The sequence below is a fragment of the Prinia subflava genome, chromosome 1 (assembly GCF_021018805.1).
Source record: "Prinia subflava isolate CZ2003 ecotype Zambia chromosome 1, Cam_Psub_1.2, whole genome shotgun sequence".
NCBI classification, from domain to species: Eukaryota; Metazoa; Chordata; class Aves; order Passeriformes; family Cisticolidae; genus Prinia; species Prinia subflava.
In genome coordinates, this window is record NC_086247.1 from 110,195,637 (window position 1) to 110,216,960 (window position 21,324).

Here is a 21,324-nt window from a genome sequence, read left to right on the forward strand (position 1 = left end):
GTAAAAGATTTGTCCTTCAGAATTACAGGATAAAATGACCTAACATGGGGAGAAATACAACACACACTCTTGTAAATTAAGCACCACAATGCAAACTGCTAGGGAAAAGTACCAAAAATGCCACACTGTGCAGGTTATCTGAACATTTGCAGGCTATATTTGTATTCAACCCACGGTTTTGGATCTCTCTAATTAGAATAAATCCACCTGCTTCATGACAGTGGAGCATGCAGAGACTGGCATGGGGAAGCAGCTTGCATTGCAATTCCACTATATATTACAATTGCTGCACCATGCTTTTGCCAGGGTTTTGGCATAATACTGTGTTACTCCTTCAGAATACAAATCAAACATAATGTCAAATACCTTCAAATAAGTAAATCTGGTCCTAACACATGAAACTGTCCTGCCATCTCAGACCTGTTGGCTGGACCAGGGCCTGTAGGTCAGGAGAGGCAGCCAGCAAGTCTTTGTGATCTCTCTTTCCCTGTAACACCAAGGATCCTAAAGCAAGCAGGACTCAGAGGTGAGTGGCTGCTGTCCTCTGAATGGTGGATCAAAGAGGAGCTTCACTGAAACATGGACTAGGACCACTCGACTTGGCAGAAAGAGGCAGCAGGTTAAGAAAAGGGACATCTGGGACATAGGCCTTGGCATGTGCCTGGATGCAGGTAAACAGATTTTAATGGCACTGTTCTAACACCTTAGCATGGATCACATGGATCCTCTGGTGACTTTGAAAAGGAAAACCATATTTTATGTTTCTTGGGTGACTTTCAATCCTCTGGAAGAAAAAACAAAAGTACAAAGGGTGTACAGATACTGCTCCATTGACTTTGAGTGACCTATTAACAGTGGATGTGGATATGGACTAATGATAAGGACAAGCTGCAACTACTTCTGAGCTAGGAAAGACTCCCAGTGTGCCTGTGTGATATCCAAACACTAAGGAATTCTATGGTCCAGTGTACATGTGTTATGAAACAACAGAATTAAACTTATTGCACAACCTCCATCTTACAACCACCACAAAGGACTCCTAACTGTAGTCCTGCACCTCTACTCTAGAGGACTACCACTGGATTAAAATATGAATGCCAGTGATCCTTTAAGTGACCACAGAAGGCTCCTCTCACCCATGTCCTCCGTAACTAACATATTGTTGTAGTGGCTTGTCATAAAACTATTGTTGTTCTTTTAGGCATTATGATGTTTTACTGAAAGGCCATTCTTGGAAAAGTCTGCCTTAACAGATAGCTTAAGGCAAAGTGAGCTGCCCAGCCAAACCTTTTATGAAATCATACCAAAACTGCCTGAATTTATGCCATGGCAAAGACTGTTGAAAATTCCTGGCTGCCCTGGAAGTGTATGTACCAACCTCAGAGAAAAAACTCACACATCCTTGTTGATTCATACCGATGTCATTGTTTACAACGACAGGATGCATTAAATCCTGCTTAAATTACCAGGCATAAAAGCACTTGTGGCTTGACATGTGGTCTTCCCTCAATAGCACTATAAAGGGGCTGAGGTAAACCAGCCTGCTGCAACCAGCATAACGTCTCCAGATGCCTGCATTCCTCTGCACACTCCCACCCACCTCCCACCACATCTCCACCTCTTTTCTCTTTGTCATTTTCTCTTCTTCTCGCCTTTCTGTTTAGCCCTCCCTCTCCTTTTGTGCTAGCAGAGGGTGGAGGGCAACTGGCTAGCAAAATGGATTTGCAGAGCAAGAGCTGGGACTCTCACTGGACAAGCTGACCACAGGCAAGGAGCATGTCCATGTGACAAAGGAGGGACAGCAAAGAAGATGAAGCCAAGCTCTTCTCAGCGGCTCACTGAAAGAACAAGGTGAAACAGGCACAACTGAAAACACAAGTTACTGCATTTAAACAGAAGAAGACTCTCACTGTGAGGCTGGTCCAACACAGATACAGGTGACCCAGAGAGGCAGTGGAGTCTCCAACCCCAGACACTGGAAACATTCAAAACCCAGCTGCACACAGTCCTGTGCAACCTGCTCTAGATGTTTTGAGCAAAGGGTTGGCTACACAACCTCCCTGCAACCTCAGCAATTCTATGACCCTGTAAACAGGGCCCTGTTCCCAATTTTTCCCATTTTTTTTAAAACAAATTCACCATAGTATGCTACTGACCTGGCCAAATCAAAAAGTTGATCCTCAACAGTGGGACAAGAATTTCAGTTGAGGTCTCCACACTTCACAGATGGAATGGACTTATGAAAAAATGACTTTGAAAATGTACCCATACGTTAGAGATGATTCTTACTCTAAGAATCATGCAGCTCCTTTTATGGTTTTCATATGGGAAAAGCTCCAGTGGTCACTGCTGCCTGGAGCAAGATCAGTACTCCTACTTTCAGCATTTAATACATTACCCACTTGTAAAATTACATTTATGTCTTGCCCTTTATATCATGCTCCCAAATGGTGACTGCCAAGGCAATTTTTAGCAAATCTTTTCCTCAGCCTCCCAGCACACTGGATAAAACCTGCTTTTCTGGTGCAGAAAGAACAAAGACAAAACATAGAGAATTCATTCCTATAATAAAGAACAAGTTGGACCCTTACCCAGCTCCAGAGAGCTTTTCAAAGGAAAACTGGCAAGCATGCCAGCTCATACACTTCATTCAGGGAATGCTGTCAGCAAACCAAAGGTCACAATGAGTGTTTTACCTATGGATTACATATATCATCATCAGTGGCAAGGATTACTTAGTACCAAGCAGAGATGTATCATGTTCTTGCCCAAAGAGGTAGCTAAGTGTTCTGCATAATTCATTTCCTCCATCAGCCAGGAGCAAGAGATAGGTCATTCTTTCTTACACGCCTCACTCCTTATTTCAACAGTTACCACACTCATGTAACTAATGATCCATCGGTAACACCTCTAACCTCACCATTCTGAGTCCTAGCATCTTAAAGTCTGAAAAGCTTTATTTATGACAGACTACAAAGCAGATCCAAAGTTATAACTTGAGTTCACTCCTGTTTCTTTTGAAGAATGACTCAGTCTTCCGTCAGACAAGAAAGTTGACCATGAGGCTTTCTCCTTGTGGATGTTAAGATAAAAACTTGAAAGAGATTTTCATACTTCCTATTTTGTATATTTACTGTGGCCAGCACGTGCCTCCAGATGAGTCGCTCATAGTTACCCCACAGTAACTGTGTCTAGTGGTTTCCTTGAAATAATTCAGGGAATAACAAGATTTTTGGCTCACTTTAATTTCTACTAATTTTAAGCTTTAAATATCTTCAGTATCATAGTCATGAAATTGCTCCCTATCACTCAAAGGAGATCTGTTGTAGACACCATATTGTCTTTACTTTTGCTCCACAACACAGCTGAGCTTTGGATGCAAAAACTTAGTACCTATTAATAAAAAAATCATATGTTGCTTATTAATTCATTTAGTTGTTTAGCACAGCCAGGCATACCAGTTCATAATTTACACAAGCAATGATGGCATGGAAGAAGTCTGGGAAAGTTTTCAACACAGATCCACTAGTTCTGACAAGAATAAATTATTTGCAAACACATACACTAGAATCTATTACATTAATTGCCTCTATTTACCTGGCAATTGATTAATCCAATTAATAGCATGGCCAAAACTTCTGGTCTGCCTATAATCCAATGAGCTAGACTGGAGCAGGAGTTGGTCGGTTTTTGTTGATACAACTGAGATCTGTTGCATGGCCACCAAGGGATCAGGCTTAGCAAAATTCTTGCTTTGGGGAGCTGCAGGCTGTGAAGAAATGTAATCTGTGCTGATTCAGCTTATCTGCTAAGGCAACACTCAGCTGTGGCAAGACCTCCAATGGAAGGCAGCACCAGAGCAGATGCTACGGCACAAGCACTTAGGAATATTGCCTCCTGTTGCCAGGAGAGGAAAGATTGCCCAGCGTTTTCAAACTTTTAAAGGCAGTGACAACACATAAAATCTCTTTAATGTATGCACAATATTGCAGATATGTCAGCAGTATATTGACAGATTTTGCCAATAATAACCTTGAGATTTGTTTTATTCTGCATTAGGCTGTTGTAACTGCAGATCCTGGCTGCAATCACATAATCGCATCTTTACCATTGTAACACTTGTAATTGGCTTCCCTCTTTCTTTAATCTCTCCAGTGGAAAGACAAAAGTTCAAACTATTCCATACCTGGCATCAGTCTAGGGAACAAGGGTGGAACAAATTTACAAGGGTCGAACAAATTCCATCAGTTCTAACAGGATTAAAGGTGTTTCTGCAGTTTTCGATTCCTCAGAAGTAACTTTTTTTTTTTAAAGGAATAACTGGTCCACCACAATCAGAAATTTAGCATAATAATTTCACTGCATCTGCATGAAGTATTACTTTATGATTATGATTTACAGAAGCCTGACATAAACTAGAGGGGAGCAGGTCACTCTGGGACAAAAGCATAGGAGGCAATGGCCAGTTGCTTGCATGTATAGTTCTAGGTCTAGTTAAGTTTTTAAGTCACCAGAATATCTTCAGATACAGGTAGTCACTGTTACCACACCATTATCTATTCCTACAAATTATCTTTTTAAAATCACCCTGCAAACATCAGAGTCAGAACTTAAGATAGATTTGAACAGTTGCATCTGCCTTCCAGAGGTAGTGCTGCAAACCATTCGCAGAAAATTATTCCTTAAAATTTTTTTCTTCTTTAGAATTGCATTCCTTAATCTACGGATTTACACACTTTCGCCTCTCCCCCCATCTCCCCAAAAAATAAAGTCCAGGTGTAAAATGACACCCTCATTTAACAAAAGCACATTCTCAGTGCTGATTTACCTTCTCAGACAGTCAGAGAGTCATTTTTAAACATTAAATTGTCAATAGGATAAAGAACTGATCCTACTTGCTGTAATTAGTGTTTTTTTCCACACTAGCGTCTCCATATAAAGGACTTTCTCCACAGACCTTGAATGCCTGACTTCTCTCTGCAGTTGAGAGAGGTGAATTTTCTCTGATACAGTATGTATTTTGTAGTTCTGCTGCACGAGTATGGCCATTTATTCATAGCATTGTTCAATTTCCTTCCCAATTTTTCCTGTTTAAGTCTGTTCAATCCTTAATTACTTATCCAGAGTTGTTTTATCTCTGCTACAATCATCTATGCAATCTTTTCTTTAAAATATTTTGCTAAATCAGTCATCGGGCCCCTCCTACTATATGAGAGAAATATATGTAGGCTATCTCCAGTAAACTGCCTATCACTACTACAACAAGCTTTTTCTGTGGTTACATTTCAAGACATCTTTAAAAAAGGATGCCGTCTTACATGCAGTGTTCTACTTTAAATACATCATGCAAGCCACAGGCTCCCAGTTCATTATGATATGGAGCAGTCTCGTGCCTTTGGCTGTATATTACGAATACACACCTCTGCAAACTGCTCATGACAAGCATCTGATAGTTCCTGCTTGAAAAACAATTTTTTTTAAAAAAAAATCCTGCCTTCTACGCGAGATTCGACGCTTTTCATGCAATGACAGACACTAATGTCACCTTCCCTCACAGCTCCCACCCATTCGAAAAGAGTAATAATCCACACGCTATTTTCACTACGTGCCTACCCCGAAACTGCTTATTCACATACAACCGAGCCCAGTACGCTGCAGAAGGACACTTACAACGCAGCGCCCCTTAAACTATGGGCGCAAACCACCAGGCTGCTGCCACTTCAGATCATCTCTCATGAAACAAGAAGACAAACCGAGAAGCGAACGCGTCTCACAAGCGGAGCCCCATGCCTCTGGCACCCCTCGCTCCGGAGCTGGTGCCGCCGAACCGAACCGCGCGGTTCCTGCAGGAGCAGGAGCCGGAGGCAGCCGCCGCTCCCCGCTGCCGCTCACCTCCCCTGCGCTGCGGAGCGAGCGGCGCTGCTGCTGCCGGGCATCCACCGCCGGGCACCCCCCGCCGCCCGCTGCTGCTGCCGCCGCTGCCGCCGCTGTGCTGGCCCGGCGGCGGGCGGGGCTCCGCCGGCCCGGCCTCCCCGGGAAGGGTCCCTGGCTGCGGCAGGGCGGGGGAGGCGGCGGCCCCGCCGCGGGGGCGCGGAGCGGCGGCGGATGGAAATGAGGGGCTGCGGCAGCGGCTGTCAGGGATGAGGGGCAGGGTCTTACCGCGGCTGGGAGGGGGGGGTTAGCCGTGATTGCGCCGAGAGGGGAAGCCCGGGGTTTAGGGGGGCCGGGCTGGAGAGGTTAAATGCGCGGCAGAAGCTGTTGGCAGGAATACGGCGTTACGGTGAAATTACAGGTGGCTGCCACAGCGGTTCGCTCCACGTAGCCCCTTCCGCTGCGAGCAGTGGGTTGTTCGACATTCCGGCAGCGTTTTACCACTCGTTTACACCGGGGCAACTCTTACAGGTTTGAGCCTGGCTGGAAGAGACCTCCAGAGGAAATTTGCTACTGATGAGTTAGGATTTATCCCGTAGGCAAGGGAACGTTTGTAAGGACGTTGGTGTGGCTGCTCCAAGAGAAACTGAGCCTCGGAAGTGCAGATCTAGAAACAGTGGCAGCTCCCAGCCCAGGTCCGTTGCAGTTCAATGCCTTACCCAAACCACTACTGCTTCCTGAAAAATTTAAGCCTTGCTGCCTCTCCCCTCATTAGCCACAATTATTGGTCGGTAATTTCTATATTAACCAATGGAGGGGGAAACTCTGCCTTTTTTTGCTTACCTCTTTTTGCCTTAGGTTTGCTAATGCTGTATAATTATTATCAGCCGATAAGAACCAGCTACACCAGTCTTCTGACAGTGTAGCTATCTTACTTTTTATTTCTTATTACGTCAGTGTTGAGTGTGTCAGGACTTTAGGACTTAAGAGTGCGAAGCAGTACACAGAGCTTCTGATGTATGGAACAATCAAGAATGGTTTGGGTTGGAAAGGACCTTTAAAGGTCCTTTAGTCCAGCCCCCCTGCAATGAACAGGGACAACTTCAAATAGATCAGGTCGTTCCAAGCTCTGTCCAACTTGACCTTGAATGTTACCAGGAATGGGGTGTCCAGCACCTCTCTGGGAAACCGGTGCCAGTGTTTTACCACCCTCTGAACCAACCTCTTTAGATTAAAACCACTACCCCTGGTCCTATCGCAACTGGCCCGATTAAAAACTTTGTTCTTATCTTTCTCATATGCTCCCTTTTAGAAATTGAAAGACCAAAACAAGATCTCTCCATCTGTCTGGTTGCTCAGCACTTCATTCAACAGGCTTTACAATTCTCTGAAGACTTCCTTCCAATTAAAGAAAGAGTTGCTGCTGGTGAAATATCACCAACATTGAAACTGTGGATTATTCGGTGAGATTTTACTTTGTAAGTGCAAAACCAACCACTGCCATGTTTTTCTGGCTTTCCCTTCTTATTTCTACTTTTGCCTAATATTTCCTTCAAGTTGCTGCATGAATGGCTGAGTCCATGTCACACACCAATAACTAACAACATCTCCAGTTTGTTATGTTTTCACAGTACAAATATTAAATAATTAGGCTAAATATGCTAATGAAGCTGGAATAACAGAGTAACCTATTACTGACTAGGAGGTGTAAAATTTTCACCTTCCTATATGATGAGCAAATAGATATGAGGAGAGTTTCCCAGGCTGGCAGCCTTGAGTTTGTCTGCCAGTTTGTGGATACTCTAGTTCATAGTCAAAGACAGAAGGAACCTGATCTCCCTGCTGCCTTATACACAATAAAGTAACAGCCTGAAGTTAAATAGACCCTCTTGCTCCACACAGAGGGGGTTTGTTTGGCAGAATGTCCATCAACTCTGCTCAACTTTAAAAATATTTTTTTTTTCTGTAAAAGCTTTTTCTTCCATAGTTGCTCTAATACAGTTCAGGAGGAAATTTCAGGTGCTAAGAAAACATTATCCCAGGGTTCAGACAAACCACATTTGGAAACCATGTTTCAGAGAAATCATTTGTCTGCCTATGTTTTACATACTGAGGTTAACCATTTTAAGGCAGTTTATTTAACTAGCCAGCAGTAGATATTACAGGTTAAAAGATGTTTTCTGAAGAAGACTAAAGTTCAGCCACTTCAGAGATCTACACTTTGAAGAGAGGCTATGACTTATCTCTGGCCAAAAGCCAGCAGGTTTGGTTCCCTTGAGGCACTGTAACTCATAAGTAATTATAAAGGACAAATTAAAAAATTGGAGTTTCTTTCTCGCTGGAACAAAATTATTTTTGATGTTATAACTATAGTTATAAGAAATTTTCAAAATCCCCATGAGACTTGTAAAAACACATGACATTATTCACCTTCTAATGATAATGCAAAAAAAAAAGGAGTGTCAAACCAAAATTAATGTAAATTTTTAGTGCATAGAGAATCCAAATTGAACTGGTGTAGATATAAAGTAAAATTTATTTTTGCAAAATGAATGGAAGTTGTAAAATGGGACGAACGAGGGTATATACGAGAACTCCTTGTCTTTGAAGGATTCCTTAGCACTCAAGAGAGCTGAAGCCTGATAGATCCCCATCAGCTTCAAAGCATCAGGATGAGGTGCACAAGCAACACTGAGCTGTCAACTCTCAGAGCTACAGCCCCAAGGAGCCCCAGATGAGTCCTCTGACCATATCCATTTCTTCTCTCTGTAGGCCAGTCGCATGGTGTGTAAACAACACCCAGCAGGAGCTGAGAGAGTTGCGGTTTTTAAAACTGAATAAGTCTCTAACTGAAAGGAAACACTATACACAACTTATTACACAGTATTTTTCCACCCCCTTCTTATTCTAGAAGGACTATAATTATTCCCTGTTGCAGAAGCTGTACAGTAGTAATCCCTCTCCTCCTACATGCTTCATTTACAGCTTGAGAGCTAACAGCATAATAAATTTTTAATAAATTATACTAAAATATTGTGGCAGTGCTCTAAAAATAAAATCTGAGGATGAGTTGCTAAGAATATGTTCCTTAGATGCATAAAACTATCCCTGATATATTTTTACAAAAATGTCTTGGCTTATAAATATCTGTGATCATAAATACTTCTCAGAAAAGCACTGGCAGTGAATCTGTAGTATTTGAGTCACTTTTTTAAGGGAGAAAGCTTTTTCCTTTTCACTATTAATCTCTTTTCCTTTCATCTCAAATCTAATTCATCTCTAGGTCTTTACAAAGTCATGAAATTATGCATGTGCTAAGAACGATGAGTTAGAATGAAAGAAGGAAGGACCTCACAAAGATTTGATAAAAGTAATAATAAAAATACCGGGAAGACTAAGGAAAATATTGGAGTTTCATTCATTCAGGACCACAGCATAGGCCTGAGCCATTTTATCAAGTTTTAAAAATAATGTTTCTAATTTTACATTCACTGGGTTAATTTTGATTGTGAATTCATATAAGAGCAGGCAGTGGAGGGTTCTTTTACCACTGTAATTTTTTATTTATGCTTACGCTTAACATTGGATCCCTGAATCCATGGTTAAATAGTCTGATTTTCAGGCGTCCTAAATGTTTACCTACCTATAGAAGCTATAAATATCTAGCAGCTCTAGGACTGAGAACTGTTTAATTAAATGTTTATACGTGGTCCTGGAAATCCAACATTAAGCCTACAGACTTCACAAACCTTTGATTTCATATTTGGGGTTTTTTATCCTCTTTTGTTTCTCAGAAGCATGTAATAAGCTCCCTAGAATTTGTAAGGAGAAAAGGAAGGACTGAAGAAAGAAAAAATTATCAGCTATGAATGCCAAAGTCATTTATTCATAAGACATGCTCATATATTGAATAGTTTTAGGAAAGTGCTCACAGATTTCACTTTGATGAATATTGGTTAAGATGGGCTCTCAAAAAGGCAGCTGCTAATAGGGGGAAGTTGTTCTTGTGCTGGTTGCATGAACATAACAGAAGTCTCCAAGCAGTTAATTAAGCAAGGAGGAAAAGAAGCACCATATTAAAACTACGAAATCTTCAACCAAACAAAAGAACCCCAAACTACTTTATTTATTATTTAAAGTTAAAATTTATTATTATTTAAAAATGCTTTAAAAGTTATCACAGGGGTAAAGAAAAACCTAAGGGTTTATAGGAGAATTCAGAAGACTTTGAGAGTACTTTTCATTGTCTAAGACTGAGGCTATTGAGGGATTTCACAGAAGAGCATGGAGTATACCACCGAAAAGAGTAAGCTAAAATATAACATTCTCAAAGCTTGCCAGAATTATATTAGATCTGTATCTAGATATTACATATCAGGCTTTGGAATGGGGATGCTTCTCTTATAAATGTGCTGAATAGACTATTCAAAGCCAGATGTGTTGAGGATGTGTGTATCCCTCACTCATACCTTAATGAAACACATTTTTGAGGAAGATCACTGGTAGCTGAAAGTAAATGTAGGGTTATTTTGGTTTTTTGGTTCAGCACAAAGAGAGTAATTCACACAGAGAAAAGCAATTTTAAAAAACATGTCAACCAAGTAAACTAGTTTAAAGTAGCCTTCACCCATAAAAAATTGCTTGAGCAATCACTATTGGTGGGAGTTATGTTCCTCAAAGGCCACCACATCCCACCAGAACCAGTGGAGGCTTAAGTTCCATTTCACCACGTGTCTATCAGAGTCGGTATTAACAGTGGCACAGCGGGGAAGAAGCTGCACAGCAGCTGACCAACAAGACCTCCCCTCACAGCATACCTAAGTCTCTTCAAGAAGCCACATAGCTTCAATGTCCCATAAACGCCAGGGATTTGTTGTTGCTGACTTTCCCTTCATTTTTGGTGTTTCCCTAATTTATGTCTGTATGGTCAACAGAAACGTTCCAACTTTAGGCTGGGGTTTAGTATGTGCTTTCCAGCAAAGATCTCAGCTGATGTAGATCTCATAGAAACTTAGTGTGAAAATGAAATTATTCTCCTTATGCCCAGCTCTTAGGAAAAAAAAAAAAAAAAAAAAAAAAAAAAAAAAGAACTATTTTAATGGTGCAAGTAAAGCGCTAAATAAAACTAGAAGCAACTGCAGGAAAATATTAAAATGCATGATTTTTTTTAAACAAAATCTAAGATTATTTTCCTATCTGTTTTGAAATGCTCTTAACTAAGTACATAATACTGCAGTTGGGTTTTATTAAACTGGTATTAGGGTGGTTGCTATTGTGTCAGCATTGTGGTTAAAAAATTCAGGTGGCCTTTCCAAACATCATCACCAAAACACCACAAAGATAGGGCTTGCTATTTTCTTAATAAACAACAAATAAGATACAAACTTCCCTACAAACTTCCTGTGTATTTAGAACCTCCCTCCTGTTCAGAAACTGAATTCATTGCTTCATTATAATTAGGACCTTTACAGATTTCTTTATAATTGCTAATTACTTTTTAATCTCCCTGGCAATAAATAGATTTTCTAAACTTAATAGATTTCACTCATGAGGACTAACAGATTACCCAAGATTGTGCTCACCATCTGTCATGTAAACACAGGTAAAGCAAAATTTTCCTTGTTTTTTCTCCTAAATGGCATGTCTTTTCTTTTGGAGTTGTGTCCACATTCACAGTACCATCAGAAGTTTTTGATTGGATGCATTTACTTGTAAAATAACTTTCGAGAAGCAGAAATTATATATACAGTGAGGACTTTCTATAAGTTGCAAAAGGTCATATTCAGTTAAAAGTTCCCCTGAAAAGATAGTGCAGTTCTTATTCCTAAATGTGAAAATCTTTATAACTACAATCACATTCCAATTAGCAAGGTGTTGGATTAATTCATTATTACAGTTCTCAAATTAAAAAGACTAAAATAAGATGAGCTATTTGTCTTCTTCTGACATCCTTCTGTGCCTTTCAGGGAGAGAAGGCATAGATAAGGAATAGAAAATTCAAGTTTCCAACCTCAAGATTTAGACTTTGTACTTAAAATTAATTGTCACATAACTTACAAGTCTAGGAGGTGAGACTTCAGAAACAGATGTCTGATTAAAATTGTTTGCACTGTCCCTGATCCAATTAGAAAACTATTCCTCTGCCATCCTGGCACTTATTTCTGGGTTCTATGAAAATATAACCATTTAGAGCCTACTGGATCTCTTCTTTATAGCTGGATGAAAGTATTTGAAAAACTGCATTACCAAAACAGTTTTATAAGTCTTTTTCAGGGGCTATTAATTCATTAAAATTAGCTTTTTGTAGAGATTTTTAAGTGCATTTGGTCACAAAACATACTGCTGGAATTTGATTCAGTAGTGCATTACTTGTCTGATGGTGTGACTCCTGGAAATGCCCCAGTCAGTGCAGCTTTCCAGAAGGCTTCCACAACAGCTTCCATGTTCTGAAAACAATATTTTTTATCCCTTTTTTGAGAAAAAGAAGGCACTTTGTCTAAATATGACTTCCAATTAAAGTCTGAAAATATTTCAGCCAAGTAGAAGATATGGCCAAGGTATCTGCCTTTTGTTTAATATTAAAATAAATGTGGAGCATTGAAAAAAAACAAATAAAACATAGCTGTTTTCTGTGAAAAAAAGTAAAAATATATATTACATGGAAACCAGGAAGGTGAATTCTATTCTAGTATATTGATTTCTTTTGATTGTTTTAATTCAGAGTGTGATATTTTGTTTACTCCACAAACAGGAAAAATAAAATCATTTTCAGAGAGTGCTCTCCTTTCTTTTAGTATATTTTTTTCTTTAGTATATTCCAGGGCAAAAAACCTCTTTGTTTTCCACCCACCTTGCCATCCTCCTTTTGCCTACTATTTCTACCATTTGTTGCTTTCATCCCTGCTTGCTCCCATTTTCTCAGGGCCAACCTTCTAAACAACCTCTGCCCATCAGTTTCCTGTGGGTTCAGGTGTCTGACTCTTCCAAAATTCTGGAAAGACCAGTCTGTAGCTTTGCAATACAAAGCTCCAAATTCTACATTTGCCACATCAGTTCTGATGGTATTCTTTGGATATCCCATAATGTGTATGAATTACCTATATTAATCAACTTTGACATTAATTGTCAGCCACAGCACTACGATCGAAGAGATGAGTCTTAAGGAGTGCCATTCCCTGGTTTCCTGTTGGGGAGAGTGCTGGGCTCAGGTGATGCTCTGTCGGGACATTCCTCATAATAACCCTCCCACTGTCAACCAGATGCAGCCACAGACTGACAGGTCTGCAGATGTCTGTCTGTAAGCAGGTCTTTAGTCTGTTGGTAAGCTCAATCACCTCTGAACATCCAATAAAGCAAGCACTCCATCCATTTTGTCTAGATTTTAAAGCAATTACAAGTTACTCTGTGCAGGGAGGACAATTGCTGGTATTTGCATGAGTCATGTAGAGATTTCCCTGGAAAGGATGGGTCAGCAAATGTTTTGCCTTCTTGCTTATGTTCAGTAAAAATGAGGGTGCCAAATGTGAGTGAATATGTTCATAACATGTTTGGCTGAACATTGGTCACACTCTGAAATGAGCAGTATCCGATGCATTGGTATGCCAACAGGCCAATCCTTGGAAAGAAAATAGGTGTATTCAGGCTGTGAAATTTGTAGTAATTCACCCAGCCCTGTGGTAAGAGTGTAAAGGAATCAGGCTGGTAGCTGCTGAGCTTGGACTGATAGTAGCAGGACTTCTTTCACCTGAAACAACCAACCCAAAGGGACTTGGGAATCTCTCACTAGGGGTGTCATGTCATGCCTCGAATTCACAGAATAGACAGCAAACTATGTCTGAGTGTGAACATGCATATTTGGCAGTAGTACATGTGATTTGCAGCTCAGTTCCAACACAGCATCCGTGTCCTCTTTCATAAGTGTTCCCAAATAAACTGTTTTATCAGCATTAGCATCAGGCTCTTCAGCTCAAAAGCAAAGGAGTTTTCATAAGGTGTTGAAGAATTTACATTTCTTCCATCTATCCTGTAACTTCCTCACTGTACATGGAAAATGGAGGTTTCCAATCTCTATGTCTGGTTCTGTTTGCTTAATTCAACCCTGTTATTAACCCTCTAGCAACTCACAGTCCAACACACATCAACCAAGATGATCCTAATGGTTTTACAGGCCGGTGGCCATATTCTGAGACTTGGAAGTTAATAATTTTGCTTGAATAAGGATTTCAGAAATGTTAAAGCTTTTGGTTAAGAGCTGCAGACACAGGAACAAAAAATACAATGTTCCCTGCATAGCCCTTTTTCTCTTGAAGACAAAGTGGAAATATTTCCCTCATTCTTTTCTCTTCCTGTGCAAGTATCTGCAGTTTCACAAGGTTTACATCATTAAAAATTCTCCTCTAAGGCAAAAGTTGTAGAGCCAACTGAAGGGGCTCATTTTCAAGTCAATGAGTTTCTATTTGAATAGCCAAGTCACACAAGTTAAGATAGCGGAATAAGAAAGCAATAATCTAGTAATAATGAAGTGGGAAGAAGTGTGAGTACTTATTAAGCCTTGCTCCCTCAGGACTCAAAATTATGTCCAAGTTTTCAAATGTGTTGAGCTTCGACTTAAATCATGTGCATGTAATAGAGCAGAGAAAATTGTAACAGATTCACAATATTAATAGTTTACTGAACTTTGCACTTGTGTGAGTAGTACCTCAGTGTATAATTTATTTTTCCTAAGTTGCCATTCAAAAATAAAATTAATTAGAGAAAATGTAAAGGCAACGCTGTATTCAGTCAAAAAGAGTATGTTTTAGTGCTGTTCTTTTTTCAATTTGTTTTGTCTTAGAGGAAGATCACGAGTAGTTGCTTCTCACTACAGTTGTTATTGGAATGATGAAAGGAAAGAATGAGGAAATGAACAGAAAAAATGAGCATTTGTAAAATTAATATAATTTGCCCATGGAATTTTAGCACTTGTGCAACATGTTTGAATTCCAACAAACATTTAAATTCATTTAAATTTCTCTTTCTCAGTCTGATTTTTTTTTGTTTGTTTGTTTGTTTTTTGTTTTTTTTTTGTGTTGGGAGACACTGACCACATTTCAGCTGTGATGTAACCATTTTGGTCCTAGACAAGTTACAGCTTTAATTATTTAGTACCTGTGTCAGACAGCTAAATCTTCAGACTTATCCTCCTTCAATAAGAAATCTCTAAACTCATCTTCCTCTACCCCTCCAGCCCCATCACAGATTCAAGTCAAACTTTATACAAACCATAATCAACTTCTTCCAACCAATGTTTGTTTGGTTTTTTTTTTTTTGGTACCTTTTAATTTATAATGCCATTCAGTGTGGCATCTGCCTCATCTCAGCCCTCTTCAACCTTCACCAATGTCTTGCGAGGAACTTACTTATTTATCTCCTCCAAGAAATGCTTTACCTAATGAAGAGTTGTAATTCTCCATTTTTCAAAGTAAGCAGTGAAGGAATTTGTTTCTCTTTGTCAACTGCATGCGCACAGTTATATGCACATATATATTTTTCATTGCTCACTACAGGTTTTTCCAAGCACAACAGTTTCTGTCCATCAGGAAAAGTTTGTGTTTCTACATTATTTATATTAGCATCAACTTTGACTGTATCACTGTTAAAGCAAACTAGAACTGATTGTCCTCTTTCCTCTTGATTTTTATTTCCTTTCTGTCCTAGCCATAGCAAGAAAGATCATATGGGGAACACAATACTCCCAGGCAAAATAAAATATAGTCTAAAGAGACAAACTTGGTTAAAAGTCTGCCTGAACAACACCAGAAATTATTAAAAAAAATTAAATACACACTCATGGTTTATATAATGCTGACCTACCAGAATTTTTGTACTTCAATTGCTGCTATTGGCTCTCTCATCCCTTTGCACATTTGCAGTGGCATCACAAGACCTCTGGCAGTGGTACTGGCCAGCTGACGTCAGTGTAAGTCCTGATGTTGACTCCAAGGATCAAGAACTTTATTTTAGATGCAAGTCAGGATTTGTTTTTGAAACAACATATTTTTTGTTAGCTTCAAAAGTGATTTTACCTTCTCATTACCTGTTGCTTTCTTCCTATCTTGTTCAGTTGAATGACTAAAAATAATTACCAGGTTATAAATAACTAATGCCCCTGAATACAAGGGGAAATGAAAAGAAAATGGAGACATCTTTTGCATTTGTTAAACCTGTTCAGGATAATCTCCTCTGGAGTGTAATTGTAATTGGTCAACTTTGGGACTGAAGATTAGAAAAGACATAAGAATTAAAAGGAAGGGAAATAACCTACATCTCACTTTGAAATGAAATCTGTTTGCCGGACACAAACATTCTTGGTTAACAATTTTATAGCAGACATACAAATAGTCTGGGGTGATTTTTGTCCATAAAGTGAAAAAGTTAAAGAGAACTGAGCAATGAAGGTATAAGGAAATACTAAAAATAGCAGGAAACTGCGCCAGTCAGTCATGGGACCAACAACAGTGCTAAATTTGAACAGAAAGAGTAAGAAACAATTCCTTTAGAAAATGCAAATCCCCAAATGTTTTGTAAGGTATCAGATTTTTTTTTTTCTGGAAGAATATTATGCCCTTGCAAAAAACCCCTGTGTGTTTGGTACTGGCTTTGAAGCAGGCAGATTACTCTTGCAGAATTAATTTTTCTTGCATTTTGCTTAAAATGAAATTTTACTTTCAAGAGTGTTTGCTAAAGCAGCAAATGATTGTGAAATACTAAAGACATGAGTCTTTGTGTATAGGCAATTTTAATGAAAAAGAAGTTCCTTAAGAAAACATACCTAGAGTATGGTCTAGCAGTGCTTATTCATTTTTATCAGACAACCTTGGTTGCAAAAGAAAATAGATAAGGCACAAGTCATACTAAGTTTCCTGATCTTATCACCACTCTTTTTAGCACCTAGGATGATTCAAGGGGATGACCTGGGAGGGATTTCCTGTTCAACAAGGAATTCTACAAAGAATTCTACAGCTTCTGGTAGAAGAAGCATTCTGCTTCTTCATACTGAAAGAGCTGTTCACTAAAATATAAATGAGTACATTTATAATTTTCTGCACACTACTCTTGTTTGAATGGAAAATATGAGGGAAGACATAATTGGAAAACAGACCTAAGTTTGCTCAAAACATGGGGACAAATTTACAAATTTGACATGAATGAAGGTAGATTTTGGAGGCTGTGTGTGATACAGTAGGACAACACAGGGGAGTCTAAAAGCTCAGAGTTTCTTTGTGAGGTTTTGCCTAATTGAATGTACAGTAAATGCCCCTAGAAACAGCAGCAACATGCTGATACAGTGAGGCATTCTTCATGCATTCCTTTAACAGAAAAGTGCAGGTAAGTTGCCATTCACTTCACTAGCCAGAAGCAATTCACTTCCATCTCTCTCATTTTAACTTTCATCCTCTACATACTGGTTGTTAAAACACAATTCTGCCCCACTATTCTGCCTTGTTCACATTGTTTTAAAAACTGTTCCTCAGAAATAATTCACCATGATTTAAATGTTTCTATGATTTGCTTCTGAGAATGCTGCCTAATTTGTCATATCTTTAAAGGTCTGGAGGAAAATATTATAAAATAGAGAAATAGAAATGAGTTAGTCTACAAAAAGAATGGAATTTTTTAAGGGAAATAATGCTGGATAAGTCAGGGTTTTACAAACAGGATGGGACTCTGTCTGGTTGTAGACTTAGGATTTATTATTTGGGTTAAGAAGGAAGATATAAGAATTTGTGTTAAGAAGGAGGATACTTATATCAGTTATTGCTTGTGATAGTAATTCTGAATTAATTACTGCATATCCATTCGCTAGCTATGCAGCATGGAAATAACGGTAGTGGATTTCAATGCATAGAATTATGTAATCCTAATTTTAATTTACATAAGCCTTTATAAAATCAGAGATCAACTATAATGACCTCCAACTGCCCAAAATATTTCAGAGAGAAAGAGGTTGCTATAGCTCAATTCCTAATTTTTTATCCACTTTGCTAAAAATAAAAGATGACGACTCTGACACATTTATTCACATTGCAAGTACCCATCTGCAGGTGCTGCTCTACTGAAGAATAGAAAGGCATGGTCCTGACTGAAGGTTCATTGATACTGCAATGAACATCTGATTGCAGGAAAAATTCCACTAAGTCTGCAGGAGCATGGTTATAAATAGGTTGCGCTCAGCATAAGTCAAGCATGCAGATTTTACCCCATCAAGCATAAAAAGAAGTATCAGTTCACTTTATGTTCTCCATCTTTGTTTGGATAACAAAGGCAAGCAATTAATTTTTTCCCATGCTCTTATTCCTGTCAGTCCCAGTAATAGAGGGCTATGCCTTGTTGTTTCTTTGGATCATTACTGAAACACATTTATTCACTGCTGTCTCAGGGTTGATGAACAGGTGTGTTCTTAAATCTTCATTTAGTTTTCAGTGAACCATTTGGATGTTTCAGTGTTCGATCCCTCACATTCATTCCTTCTTGTCACTCAAATTTACCCTGTGCTGACAGGATTGCAGTGCCAGATTAATTACTGTATGTGACTTTGCTTTGCTAGCAAGTCATGAGTTGAGGAAACTGTGATGCACAAAAACCTATTCTTATAGTTCTGATAAAGCAAGGTCTGTAAGATGGGCACATCGTCTTACTAGTTCAAATGATTCAGTCAGGAGAAATGGACATGTTTCTAGGCACAAGCATGTGGAGCCTAATTGTGTGTCCCAACTGTATCAGCTGGTTAATGCCATTCTTCATAAGCTTTGTCTCTCTGTCATGCACACACACAAATATCACACAAAGACTACTTATTTGTGCCTTGTACATTAATTTTAAAGAAGAGTTTATTGATAAGGCCTGATTTCCTGGTTTTGTCAAGGAAAAGGAGGGAAGGAAAATAGGTAAGAGAAACAGTTAAGAGAGAAGACTGAACTTCCCTGAAACTGAACAATAGATTTTGTTGCGTATGAAGGTTATTATAGGGTAGGTATTGGTGCACACAACTGGCTGCAAATTTCTTTGTGAGATGGCTGTGATTGAGGTTCAAATCTACAGACCTTCTGGCTTCATAAATTTGTATCGTGACAGATTTTTAGCTGGTCTGTGCTGATTTACGTTCTCTCCAGTTACTCTGTTGTTGAGATGCTTACTGCATGAATGTATTGGTATGGCATGACAGCTGGGGAGAAATAAATGGGAAGTGTTGGAAATGTTAAGAAACTAGTCTGGGAAAAGGAAACACCTGTGAGAAGAGGACAAAATCCAAGGTTCTTTCTGACAAAGAAAAGTGTTACATTGGAGAAACCAGCCAAGAAATAATATATAACTATGCAAAAGCAAAATTCAATGAAGCGTATCACATCTGAATGAAATCACACAAGTATTTAGGAATACAGAATAAAAATAAGTGCTACAGATGCCCTATGCAGACATTTCCCCATAGTTTTTTGCCCCTGACTAGGATCTCAATCCCCATGTATACCAGTGTTCCTAAATTGTCATTCATCTGTCATTTTATCATCAACTGGTTAGATTTAAAACTTTTTTTTACTAACTCTTAGCTAAAAATGTACCCTATTTCTGAATCTGATTAGAAAAAAATCAAGACATTTCTCTGTTATGTCCTTACCCTGACAGTCATCACAGAAGTTGTCACCACTAAAGACCCATTGCTTTTGATAATGATTGTTCTTGGTGAAATCAAGAAATTCTTGTCCAGGTAAGCGACAAGACAGTGAAGTGGGTTTTTTATGCGTCAGTCTGAGGCAGAGTGTGTGCTATATCAATATTATGTCTACCATGCAGATTAAAGCAGAGGTTCTACCAAAAAGAGGAAGAAAATACTTGGTATACAACAGACTATGGTTGATTTTTAAGTTGCTGGACCACTGAACTGATGATTTCAAATTTGGTCTCAGGCTGATGGTATTATAGAACAAAGGGAGATACTCATGTTCCTAATGGTAGAAACAAAACAAAACAACAATGAAAAACCACCAAACAACTTGGCTATTAAGATCATAGGATCAGGCCAAATTATCAACAGGAAAAAGTACTTCAAAGAAAAAAGTTTCTCTGGGCCCTGGGGAAACCAGTCTGTCTCAATTGCTGCTGTTCCAAAAGGAAACAGCACATCTGAGAAACTCAATGCTTTTTGTAACCAAGGCTTACATTAGCAGAACTTATACCATGCCATAATAATGCAGTGGACAGAGCCAAGATTAAAAGGATATGTAAAACATCATTTATTTGATGGAACAATATAAAATGCTATTTACTGCTCACATTTCTGGCCCCATTATTCATTAGAGTAACACATGGTGGTTTGTTTGAAGCACTGAGGGGGAAGAAAGGCTTGGACAGATTTCATCAAAATGTAAACTTCCTGCCTATGTTTCCATACACGCCAGTGTTGCTTTCAGATCACTCCTGCAAGGTTCTGAGCACAGCCTAAAAGCTGTTTCTTCCATTGTTTCCAAAGTGTACTCAGACTCTGCCTTCCTCCTTTTGCCTAAGATTCTGCTACATTATTAGGGCTCTATGAGGAAGGGATGAGTGAGTTGGGGTTTGGGGTGGATCAGCCTGGAAAAGAGAAGGCTCCAGGGTGACCTTAGTGCATCATTCAGTACCTGAAGGAGCTTACAGGAGAGCTGGAGAGAGACTTTTTACACAGACATGTAGTGATAGGACAAAGAGTGATGGCCTTATATTGAAAGAGGGCAGGTTTATATTAAATATTAAAAAATTCTTTGCTGTCATAGTGGTGAGACACTGGCACAGAGAAGATATTATTGTCCCATCCCTGGAAGTGTTCAAGGCCGAACTGAATGGGGCACTAAGCAACCATGTCTAGTGAAAATGTCCCAGCTCATGGAAGAGAGAGCTGGAGCTAGATGATCTTTAAGGCCCCTTCCGAACCTAACCCTGCATCACACCTCAATTTATGATTCCATGATTTTCCATTACCAAATTTATTTGCTAACTCTGTGCATTGGTAACATTTGCAAAGTTTTCCATGTATCATTCCCACACAGCTGCCTCCTTTCCATGTGTTTCTAATACACAAAGAAAATTAAGAATGAAACCTAATATATATGACACAAAGTTTCTGTATTCTGATGTGTTTATTAGAGTGATCATACACTGTTGCTTCTATGCTGACCATGGGGAACACAACTGCTGTTTTTTTCTGTACATTAGCCTGTGCTTCTCAGAGCATTTATTCTGAGCTGTCTGATCCTCCCCTACTTTGGTTGGCCCATGCAGTGCTTATTGCAGATAAGGAATGACAAGATTTGATCCTAAATGTTATGTCCTCTGCCACACAGCAACCAGCTCTAGGGAGGGACTATTTCTCCTTCATTCTCTAGCTCATTCTCCTGTGGAAAACCTGAGGCTATTACTTTTGTTTCCACAAGTTCATGAGGA

General features: G+C 39.2%; 1 protein-coding gene across 4 annotated transcripts in view; it reads right to left on the minus strand.

The window, feature by feature from the left end:
- Positions 1–6,019, minus strand: part of TMEM108 (transmembrane protein 108) — a 162,303-nt gene extending 156,284 nt beyond the window's left edge. For 2 of the 4 annotated variants that reach the window (XM_063420538.1, XM_063420512.1), the window contains exon 1: positions 5,893–6,019. The gene's annotated coding sequence lies outside the window, so the exon portion shown is untranslated. The other 2 variants (XM_063420528.1, XM_063420520.1) reach the window with 2 other exon arrangements.
- Between the last annotated feature and the right edge of the window lie 15,305 nt (positions 6,020–21,324).